Here is a 6,090-nt window from a genome sequence, read left to right on the forward strand (position 1 = left end):
AATAACTGAAAGATTATCATTTTTCCTCTGTGGTAGTTTACATATAACATAATGCAACTAACATGTCACGATTAATGCAAAATAAATAAATTACTAATATAGACATTTTTTTAGTAATTTGTATAATCGTGAAACGAATTGGACTTTCTAAAGGCAAATATTAAAGGAAACATGGAATTGATGCCAAATCTATCACAAATATTATTTATACTACTTATTTGCGCAGTTTGAAGCGAATCAAATTGATGAAGGTTTCTTTGTTACATGTTAATTTACATTTTAAAAGACATAACAGGCACGCTAATTAGTTTGCTTAAGATACTTTCGAGATACCAAGTTAGACGCGTTTCCATGAAATCATATCAATTTTACGATGATATTTTTCTATCAAGCATGCAATTATAACCGTATCGTTGATTAGTGCATACAATTATCCATGTACATTCGTCTTTCCGAGTACCGCGCTTCAATATTGCTAATTTCAAATTCGTACATTAATGTTCGTAAATGCTTGAAAATGCTATATAACTGTATCACCTTCTGTTAAAAACATTTTATAATAAAATCTCTATAAATTTGTAATATTTTTTAGACAATTTGAATTCATTATATTATACATCATACATTCTAGTCATTTCTAATTAAGTTACTTTTGCGATGTTTAATTACATTTTATGTATATTCTTATAACTCTCTCTGTTACGGCGCGTACGATGGTCCGTGCGCCGTCTGAAACTTTATACTATATACTGATCTACTACATACTATATCCTATAAACTGAATCCTTTGACGTAATCTTAATAGCTTGAAGGAATCTCTAACCCTGTAAGTGTTTTCGGTTTATGGATGGTCCTTAGAACAATGCTTAGGTTTATTGCGCACTCTTACAAATAACGGAGAAAGCGGGTAGTTATTTTTCCAATAAACAATGTCACCCACGAGCCACGTTGGTAGGAGGCTTCCTCCTCCTATCTTCATTCATTAACGTTGGCTATAATCAATGGGCACCCTCACTTTCCTAACGAAAAGTGTGAACAACGAATCGGCGTTCTTCGTTCAGAAAGCACACCCACACTGAGATTTCCTCTCTTGGCGGCACACGAGAACGCAAATCTCACCACTCGAAACCAACTAGTGTCGGACGACGGCAGCGCAGTGGTTAGCGCCATAGAGTACAAACGTTCGGATCCCGGGTTCAAATCCCGGCGCCTCGTACTTTTCCAAAGTCCGATTTTTCTTCCACGACATCTAAATAAGAAGGAAATACAGCAGTACTACACCCCGGCAAGCGACACCTACAGCCAGCAGGCTACAATTATCACGGATATATGAAGGAAGACGGAGAAAAAGAAGAAAAAAAGTGTGTTTCGTCCAGAGCCTGCTAGTGGACTCATCAGTAAGGCTTACCTAGCAGGCTCATGCCTTAGACACAATGGAAGGAGGGGGAAACAAAGCTATGTACATGGCAGAGACATTGAAGACGGATTCCTCCCTCCCACGGCCGGACACTGTATCCAAGGCCGGTCGGATCTCCTACCCTCTCTTGCGACGTATCCCAGTGGAGCGGCCCCACTCTTAATCTAGTTTGGTGGGAAAGGTTCGCGTACACACCGTGTGTAAGAACTATTAAAAACCACACAGTGTATCGCGACTACCTTTCTACTACTTAACCCAAGTCCTATATTATCAGTCTTAGGTCCGAGGCGGCTCCTGTCACGTAAAGTTGGTACTTGGGTGGTAGTAAGAAGGCTGAGTCGTAACCCAACTACTTATTTTCCTTTATAAAACTTTATTATAAATGTTAACACTTACAAAATAACACCGAACCGGAGAATAGTGGTTGTATGAGTACAGCAACTAGAAGAGGAACAAGAACTGCCCGAGCGGGGTGAAGTCTCGGTTTATATACGTTTTGGTTTTAGGATGTTGAGGGGATAGGTGTAGGTTATGATGTAGAAAAGTGTCCGAAGGTCGGGGGTCCATATCCTATCTCTGATGTGGACTTTGGTGCATCACAGCCTTGGTGTATGCTATGATGATAAGGTGGTGATGTATCCAAAAGTGTCCAAAGGTCGGGGGTCCATATCCTATCTCTGATGTGGACTAAGGTGCGTCACAGTCTTGGTGTATGCTATGATGATAAGGTGGTGATGTGTCCAAAAGTGTTCGAAAGTCGACCGTCGATGTATTATCACTGATGTAGGTTGAGATGTGATTGATGTCACATGCCCCCCTCTTTAGATTGATTTTGGTCCTCCAAAATCTTAGTGTTTCCTCAGTATGGAGCGATGGAATTGGACTCTGACTGGCTCGACTTGTACTTGTTCTTCTTCGTCGTGGTATATGCTTTTGCTATTTCAACCTGTGAAGGTTGTTGGCTGGTTAAATTTCGACTACGATTAATAGGGATAATTTGCTAAGTTTGACGAAATGCCGCAGTATCACGTGTTGAATCTTTTGTAGACTTTCTAACAGCCTGTGATATAGAATGAGTTAGTGGTCTTTGAGTAATGGTTTTATACTATCTTGTTGTTTCTTTATAGTTTGATTGTTATCCAGTTGTTGATACTTGCATTTCTTTGTTTTGTTTAGCAACTTCTAAAGCCTTTTCAGCATCTACAACTGGTTCTATTTCCATGCATGTAATTTCTTCTTCAACCAGTACAACTGTGCTTTCCTCTATAGTTCGTGTTTTTGTGTCATTTAGTAAACTTTTCAATTCAATTTCCACAGTATCTGGAGCTTTGGATACCGACTGACTGTCATCTTCTGCATTTTCAATGCCTCAATCATCAAAGATATCCTGAATGACACTTCTTTTGTTAGTTATGCGCACTTTATCTGCTTCACTTATAGATTTATTCCTTCCTTCTGTATTAGCAACATGTATAAGTACGGCAATTTTATTATGAATAATTTTCTTTTCTACATTAATTTTATGTGAACTATCAAAAGATCAATCTTGCCATTTCCATTTGTTGTTTCTTGTTATTCTTTTCTTTAATATCAATGTCATCTGCAGTTTCTAGATCACTAATTACTCCTGAGGTAATAGGAGTTATAGAATCGTTTCTTGTCTTTGTATGATTTAATATGTCATAATTGTATTTCTGGCTACAATTTTCAGAAACTTCTTGGGCCACAATTTCTGTTGAAATTACTTCTATAATTGTTCCATCACTTTCTCGTGCTTAACCTATCGAATTAAATTCTTCATTTACAATTTCAGCGTTCTTCATTCCTTTTTGTTCTGCAGAAACATTTTTTTTTCTTCATTGGAATTTACAACAGCATCCTTTTCATGTACAGTTAAAACAATATTTTCTTCTGTACTTTCATTCGTATCATTAATATATAGTAGTTTCTACAGTCAGTACCATTACTTCTGAACTACTATCAACTAGTTTAGACAAATCTGTGTCTGTATCCGTGACATGCAATGTTTGGGCTTTATCATCAAAAGTTTCACCAAGTGTTTTAATTAATGCTTGACACTGAGCATTAGTAACACTAACTGTATCTATATTTAACACTGTACAAACGTTGTGTTTCACAATGTTTTGTTCACTCTCATTTGTATTAAATATTTCAACATCGTTCGTACTTTCTTTATCTAAAGATGTGTCACCTGCATATCTTGAATGATCTCCAATCTCAGTTGTATTCTCTGCTTGCTCTTCTTGAAATTTCTCATCTTTTTTTTTTTTTTTATATTGATCATCAATTTGTGGGTCCTTATTTATTATTTTTTGTTCTACTTCATTAATCGCAGCGTTCTTTATGCTCTATGTCTCACTACTTTCCTTACTTTAAAAATTTTTTTTTGTTTTTATTTAAATCTGTTACATCACATTTATTTACTACTAAACCATCTTGAATTGTATTATCTGTACATTCCTGTGACTTATTTTTTTTTTTTGATTTTCTGGAATATCATGCACATTCTTTATAATATCAGTCGTTGATTCTGATATTAATGAAGAAGATACATCTACTTTTATCGATGAGTCTACTTTATTAATGTCACTGTGCATTTCATCTAGTTGTTCCATAGTAAAACATCAAGATTGTTACAATTACTTAAGAAGTCATGGATTGTTATTTAAATATTTACTGCACTTTTCCATCAATGTAACCCTTTATGGCAGTTTGACATTCTACAGAACACCAATGCTGTATCAGTTTATATTTTTCTTCATCATGAAGTTTTATTATATCACCTAATTCTTCCTGATGTTTTTTTTTCTTTTTTTTCAATTTTCAAATAAGAGTGTGTTTTCTATGTGAATCTTTTAATTCTTGGTTCGCCTCGAGTAAGCGATTATTAACATCTTTGGAAAGTTTTTGGACGTTTTCCAGTTCTTTTCTAAGAAAATTATTTTGTTCGTTCATATCTTTTACTTTACCTTCAATTTCTACCCTACGCAATATTTCAAATTTATTTTCATTGACAAGGATCATTTTTCTTATTTTTCAAAATCCAGTTTCAATTTATTAGTTTCTTCTTCATATTTATATCCAAAATCACCCACTTTTTCATATTCACCCTTTAGTTCGTCTAGTTCGCATTGAAGGGCAGATTATTTGTCCTTGTGGTTCAAGAACTACATTTTATCTCTTTTGCATCTTTAGCTCCAGCTTCACGTTCCTCCATTGAATTACTAACACATGAATTAAGTTTGGCCTTTTTTTTTTGTTCCAGCAAGTCAACTTCATATTTGTGACTTATGTTATTTGTTCTAATTTTATTGTTAGTTCTTCAATTTGTATTCCAAAAGATTGAACTCTTTTTACGTGCGTGTGTGTGTGTGTGTTTTTTTTTTTTGTAACTCGTCGAGTTGCAATTCTAATTTTTGCACTTCCTCCTTCATGTCCTCTATGTGCTTCTCGAACTCTTGTGTCGTCCCATCTTTGTCGGAACATTCTACTTGAAGATCAGCGAGTTGATGCTCGGGATCGTAATTCAATTTTTGGTCGTTAGCAGTAATAAGCTCACGTAACTTCACTTTTGAACTTGATCTTGTTTGGTCTTGATTGTGTTTTCGTGGTGCTTGTGGTGTTCTAAAAGTAATCGTCACGTTGCTTGCATTTTTAGTGCACATTGATACACTGCACTCTGCACAGGCAATGCTTTTGTTGTCATGAAATCTCTCTAACTTTTCAGTAACAAAACCTTTTATTTTATTATTTAATTTTGGATCATGCGCCCCTGGTAAAGATACATTATGTGTTCTCTTTACCTTTATTATGCACACGTTTTCCTTTTGCTCTCAATTTTTCGATCATCTTGTGCTGTTCTATATATTGTGTTCTTATGTTCTTCGCATATAAATCCTGTCGATTGATTTTATCTTTCAGTTGAGGTACATGTTTAATTCTTTACCTTTTTTTTTTTTTATGGATTTCTTGATAATCTTTTAGAAGTTGCTCGTTATATTTGGAAAGCTTTCTCACTTCGTCTTCAGCTGTTTCCTAACGGGATTTTTCTTCTTCAAGTTTTTCTGTAATCATTTTTTCTAAACTTCTCCATTTATTCTGTTCTTCTTCGAGTAATTTATTACGTTTCGGTATCTGGCTATCTTTTCCTTTAAAACATTTAATTTTATCAGAGAGTTCTCCTATTTTCAAACTTGCTTCATTTAAGGTAACTTTATGAATTTCCGATTGATGCTTTAACATTTGATGTAAGTCTTCTATTGCTGTTTCACGTTCTTTCAACGGTTCATTAAATTCGTTGTTTAGCATATCCACTCGAGAAATTTCGAGTTCTTGAGCATCGTTTCTTCTTTTAGAAATTTGGCTTATTTTCTCTCGCCTGCTGCTACATGTTGCTGTCATTTTATCAACTTCCTTCTTCTTTTTTTTCTTTTTTTCTTTTTTAACTCAAAATCTTGATTTAAGGTTTGTGTTTCACTATATGATTTATTATTATTAACTAGTTCAACATTATTCTCAGTAGATTTTTTTTCGCGTGATTTTTATACTTATTTAAATAGTTTAACATGAGCAAATGCATCGTACGTCAGATATACCATTTTTAATAAATTGTCGCCTTTACAACTCGAGTTACCTCTGAACGAATCGCATGA

The 6,090-nt window shown here is 34.7% G+C and overlaps 1 pseudogene; it reads right to left on the minus strand.

The window, feature by feature from the left end:
- Positions 1-2,235: 2,235 nt before the first annotated feature.
- Positions 2,236-4,427, minus strand: LOC117212834 (annotated as a pseudogene).
- Positions 4,428-6,090: the final 1,663 nt, after the last annotated feature.

The sequence above is a fragment of the Bombus bifarius genome, unplaced genomic scaffold (assembly GCF_011952205.1).
Source record: "Bombus bifarius isolate JDL3187 unplaced genomic scaffold, Bbif_JDL3187 scf7180000008390_frag, whole genome shotgun sequence".
Classification (NCBI taxonomy): Eukaryota; Metazoa; Arthropoda; class Insecta; order Hymenoptera; family Apidae; genus Bombus; species Bombus bifarius.